Genomic DNA, 6,234 nt, shown 5'->3' on the forward strand with positions numbered 1-6,234 from the left:
CATGGACTATCCTTCCCTTCTCATTAAGTCTGGTAGGAAGAAGTTCAATAAGGATATCTTGGCCTCTAACCCTGGTCTTCGTATCGCCGACACCTACTCCAATGCTTCCGCCAGGCAGACTCTTACCGACATCCTCTTTGTCGTTCCTTCGCCAGATCTATGGACTCCTCATATGGTCTCTGTGCTCTGCCCTATCTCCTCCTCTCCCATTAATGGTGGCGCTCGCGGGGAAGTTCTCATGGCTTCCTTCGACTCCTCTCAAGTCATCATTAATGTCTACCTAAATGGCACTGTCAAGGTCCAAGGCCCTCAGGCCAATCTCCTCCTCTTTGATAGGCACTTCCCTCGCCTCATAAATTTCCTCTCATCTCCTGCTGTCCCCTTCCTCTTCCCCCTTGGCTACCTTGCCCTCACTCTCCTCCTCCTCCTCCTCCTCTGCCCCTCCTAGGACTCTTTCTCCTCCGCAGGGCGTACCTCTGATCTGTACCCCTCCCCGGAAGGTCTTTAAGGCTGGAAACCTTCTTCATATTGCCACTCTCAACTCTCGCTCTGCCGTCAAACACTCCTCTGACATCTGCCACCTCCTTGAAGAACTAGACCTTGATGTCCTTGGTCTTACTGAGACATGGTTCACGGCCAGCTCCGTCACGTGCTTTGACACTCTCCTTCCTGATGGCAACAAGATCCTCTCAGCACCCAGATCCTCCCGGTCCGGTGGGGGGTGGGGGTAACCCTGATCTTTCCCGAGTGGATTCCTGCCTCTATCATTCCCACTCAAACCTACTCCTCTTTTGGTTGCCTCGTCTGTAGGCTTTCTCACTCGTCTATCCATTCTCTTACTGTGGCTACCATCTACCGGCCTCCTGGTCAAATCACCTCATTTCTTTCTGAGTGGGAAGACATCTCCTCATCTCCTCCTCCCTCCTGGCCTCTACCACTCAACTCCTCCTCCTCGGTGACCTAAATATACATTTAGACTCTCCTTGCTCCTCCTCTGTACTCTTCCGTGACCTCTGTGACTCCTCTCCCTGTCCACCCTCCCCTCTGGCTCGATTTACTCTGCAGGGCACACACTCGATGTCTTGATCTCCTCGGACCTCCCCCTCTCCATCCCTCTGACCACTCCTCTCTCCTGGAGCGATCACTCCCTCCTCTCATCTCTCCCTCTCTTCCCCTAAGCCAAGCCTACCTCAACACTGCCATCTACCTTCTCGGACATCCGGCCCATGAAGCGTGTGTCAGTTGAGGCTTTTGCTGCCACTTTCTCTCCCCCCCCCTCCATCGTTGGCTGTCTCACATCCTGACACAGCCCTGTCTCTGCTCTACTCTTCAATTTCTGATACGCTAGATGCTCTTGCCCCTGTCATGAGGATCCGTTTGAAGTCCAAAGCCAAGTGAAATTCCTGGTATGAATCTGACATAGCTACACTTAAACGTATGTGTAGGGCTGTTGAGAGGAAATGGAGGTCTTCCTGTTCATCCTCTGACAAACTGGCCTGTCGCCTGCTACAAAGGCAATACCAACTCTCTGTCCTCACCAAGAAGAGAGTCCACATTCAAGCTCGTGTCTCTGCGGCATCTAACAACTCGGCTGAACTCTTTAAAATCTGCAAGGGGCTGGCCAACCCTGCTGCAGTCTCTACCCCTCCTGTAGCCTCCCAGGCTCTTTGCAATGCCCTTGCCTCTCACTTCATTTAAAATACCCAGGACATCCTGTCCACCCTCTCCACTCCTCACCCCTCTCCATCTGTGCTTGCTGACCCTCCTTTAGCCACCCTCCCACCATCCTTCTTGTCCTTTCCTCTTTTCACCCCTGACGAGGTCGCTAGACAAGTCCGATCTATGAAAGCCTCGTCAAAACAGGTTCATCCCAGTTCCTCCAAAACCATCAAGGACCACATTGGCACCCTCGCTCCGGCCCTTGCTGATTTTTGCAACCACTCCTTTGCCTCAGGTTCCTTCCCTTACCCCCCCCTCCCATCTGAAGCACTCCTTTGGGCATCCTCTTCTCAAGAAATCCACAGCTGATCCTTCTTGTCCAAATAACTACCGCCCAATTTCCATTACTCCCTTTCTTGGCAAACTCCTGGAAAAGTTGGCCATCTCTCAGCTTAACCTTCATTCCAATTCTGTTGGCTGTCTCCATGACCACCAGTCTGGCTTCAGAGCAGCCAGAAGCACGGAAACTGCTCTCCTGAACATCCGTGAAGATCTGCTCTCCAACCTTGACTCTAACATTCCCTCTGTCCTCATCCTCCTTGATCTCTCTTCTGCCTTCGACACGGTCAACCATACCATCCTGCTCAACCGTCTCCGTGAAAACCTGGGTATCACTGATCAGGCTCTGGCCTGGCTGATATCTTTCCTCTCAGATCGACCCTCCCAGGTCCAACTTGGGTCCTTCCTTTCATCTATCTTCCTCTCCACCTGTGGTGTTCCCCAGGGGTCTAACCTCTCGCCCTGGCTTTTCAACCAATACCTGGCAACTCTCGCCCACTGCACTGCCACTTTCTGCTCAAATTTCCAGTGCTATGCTGACGACACAACTCATTTTCAGGTTGCCACCTGCTCTCCCTCTCTCATCTCCGATTGCCTAACTGCCATTCAAGATTGGTGTTCCGCCAATGCAATGATCTTTGTCTGAATGCCATCAAGACGGAGATCCTCCTCATCGGCACACCTTCACCATCCTTTCCCCTCACGCTCTGGCCGGCCTCCCTTGGCCCTCCTCCTACCCCCACCTGCGAGGCTAAGAACCTCTGGGTCATCTTTGACCCCACCCTTTCCTTCTCTGCCCACATCTCTGAGGTCTCCAAAAAGTCAAATTTCCGACTGCACCACCTCAGAGGTACTCTGCCTTTCCTCTCCTTCCCCCAGAAGCTCATGGTATGCCAAGCTCTGGTTCTTTCTAGCTTGGACTATTGTAACAGCCTCTTTCTAAATCTACCTGCCTCTACTCTCCGCCCTCTGCAACTAATCCAGAACAGGACTGCGAGACTTGTCCTTGGCCTCAAGCCCTGGGATCATCTCTCTCCAGCTCTGAAAACTCTCCACTGGCTCCCAGTGGATGCAAGGATTAAATTCAAAACCCTCTGCATTGTCCACGAGGCTTTCTGGGGCCTGGGACCAAAATACCTTCAGCTATCCCTCTGCAAATACCTCCACCCCTCGAGCTCTTCGCTCCTCTATCCCCAACTCCCTCAGGGTCAGTCATTTTTCAAAGAAATGAGCTGGGGGTAGATCTCTGTCTTCGACTGGGACCTCCCTCTGGAACAGCCTCCCTGCAACTCCAAAACTTGAGGAGAACCATCTCCGGTTCCAGAAGCACCTCAAGACCTTCCTCTTTTCTTCCGCCTTCGCTCCCCCTCTCCCCTGCTGATCTGTTTTCTCTTGGCACCGTGCACCTGACCATCCTCTGTCCTTCGGGCCCAGGTACCTGCTCACCCTGCCAGCCTCCCGCACTGCCTCCGGGCCACCCCTTGCACTGGGGTCTGTATCTGTACCCATACACCCCCCCCCCCCTTTTTCTTCCTGCACTTATCAGACCTACCCTGTCTGCTGCCTTAAACCTAGCACTTGCAAATTGCTGGCTGCATTACCACTGTTTGTTGCCTAATTATTTATTGTTATTTATCTGTTTCTCCTCTGCTCCGCACTTTCCACTTCTCCCTCCTTCCATGCACTTTTCCCCTCCCCCTCTCCCATGCACTTGCGCTTTCTCAATGTCACAGGGCCTAGTAAGATCGCTGTTTTTGTTCTCCCCTGTTCCCCTCCCTTGCCTTGTCGCGCTCTGAAACACTTGTGTACGAGCGCGATAGAAATAAAATATCAAATCAATCGTAGTCTCCCAAGTGGACATTAGAGGGTCTCAACAAGTGATTGAAGCCTCTTGTGTTCCAGGAGCCATATTTCAAAAGAGTACTCTTTGTGTGAGAGGCCATAAATTGGTCTTCCGTAGCTTGCCCTTCCGGAAGTGGCTAAATTCGGTTTCCAGGTCCATTGCCTCCCTTCCTTTGTAGCACCTGGTTCTTTCTCTCTGTTTTGCTTGTCGATTACTCCCAAGCTCTGGTCTTCTGGTGCAAAAGTTATTGTCAGTTTCTTCACAGGGCCTTGGAGTATTCGACCCACGTTCAGAGGGTCCAAGTACAGTTGGGTAGTCTATTTCTGAAGATTTTTGGGTTCCTGTTGAGGTTTTATCACAAGGAAGACATTCCCCTTCCATGATTATTACAGAATCTGCGTCCTCCTTTCTCTTGGTTGGCACGTAGTCCCTAACAACAGCTTCTTTAGAGTCAATTATTCTTGTGGTGGGGCGAGACGTTATTTTATGTTTACTAAGCGGATACTGCGAGATGTCTATCTTAGGTTTAGGGGTCCACTGCGAGTACGATGTCCTTGCGTTTGTGCCACATTCAGTTAAGTCATAGCCTAAAATAATGAAGCTTTCCACCGCTTGTAATATTAGAAGACGCGCCACCAAGGTGGGTACGTGTAAATATACGTCGTTCAATTCGCCTTGGATTCCCAACTCCACAATTTTTATATCCCCTTTTCTAATTACTCTTAGTGAGGGAATACACTAGAAAAGAGCCATGATGTTCCTTCTGTTAAGAATCACTGCGTCTGATTTTTCTATTGCCTTTAGGAGGAAGTTTTTCTCTTTTTAATTTTTCCTTATAGGTGAGCCTTTCCCCCTTATTTGCTCTTTCTCTTGAATTTGACCTTCTACGGTCTTTCAGACCTCTCCTTTTTTCGTGGTCTTTTTGGTTTTTTGCATCATGATTGACCTTTTCCTTCCAACCCTAGAGTGGGATGACCTGTGATTCTTCACCCGCTGGTGGTCTTCGTGACGGTCAGAGGATTGAGAGTTGACGACGTCACAGTTTCTTGAATCCACGATAGACTATATGAGTCGATCTCTCTTGATGCGATAAATCCGCCTTTTCCCTCCTTTCAGCCAAAGACATGTAAGGTGGGGAATAAGAGCTCAATTTGTCCTTTTTAGGCTCTTTGGGTGACTCGTGGGTCTTTATTCACCTCCCCCCGACAATAGAGGTCTGGGTCCTGATCTTCTTTTGAATGTACCGATATCACTCGACAAGCCGGTGCATGGGTCTCGCTTAAATCAGCACAAAGGGCTTTAGACGTAGGAGTTGCGATCAGTTTTTTTAAATCTCTAGTTCGTGCTAGAACTGAGAGCGCCCTTTCATCTTCACTTTCAGCAGGCGGCGATTTCTCCACGAAAGTTACACTCCTTGATACTGATACTTTAGCGTTCGTTAAGAGGCAAGAATACCAGGTATAGGACATCTTTGAGAGCGTTCTGGTTCTGCGATAGGGGAGGGAGAATTTCTTCAATTCCCTGTGATTTTGTATCCCCATTCAACTCCAATACGACGCATCCGTTTGACCTTGTTTTTTTTAAATTTTGCTTCGGGAAATTTGTGTCTTTTTCGTCCATTTTCCTTTTTTCCCCCTAATGTAGCTTGTTGACGGTGTTTGGAGTGTACTTTTATTAGTAGTTTACAAGTTACGTTTACTCGGAGAAACCACTTCTTCTGTGCAATTGTCGTTTCGTGTCAGTACTAATAGGTTTCAGCTCCTTCGTCGATGGTGTTTGGGTAGATCTTGATAGCAGGATCCAATTTTCTGTTTCTGTACTTTGATCCTTGGTTTGAATTTTACTGCTCTCTCTGGTGTGTGTCGGTTTATTACATGCAAGTTCTTTTTGATTTTCACACGCCCTGATGTATCCTTCCAGATACATCATTTTCGTATGTGTTATTGCAATAAGTGTGGAAGTGTGGAATGGTCCTTAAGAGTGTTGTTTATCCCCTCGTAAAGTTTTGCAAACGGCGCCAATGCAATAGTAATGGTTGAGATCAGAGCCATCAGATCCGGCTTTTTTGAAGATGAATACTTTTCTGTCAAGTCCGACAGTCTTGATGATGGTCACCTTGAAGGTAGATTTGCCGATGTGTTCACAGAGTTCAAACTACTACCAGTTCTTGGCGAAAAGTCGTTAGGCTCACTTATCGAGAGCCATAATGCGTCTTTAGGTGCTGGTGGCTTCAAGTGGACTGGTTCCTGCGAAGAGCCTTCATTTGTTGGGTCTAATAGAGGCACCGTCACCGGAACTTTTTCCATAGCTACTGGAGGAGTCAGTGTGTCCTGCACACTGCTCTTGTTGGCCAAGAGAGCCTCTTTGGTACTTTGGTTTGATGATGGAGTAAT

The sequence above is a fragment of the Ambystoma mexicanum genome, chromosome 13 (assembly GCF_040938575.1).
Source record: "Ambystoma mexicanum isolate Mex_15411 chromosome 13, UKY_AmexF1_1, whole genome shotgun sequence".
Classification (NCBI taxonomy): Eukaryota; Metazoa; Chordata; class Amphibia; order Caudata; family Ambystomatidae; genus Ambystoma; species Ambystoma mexicanum.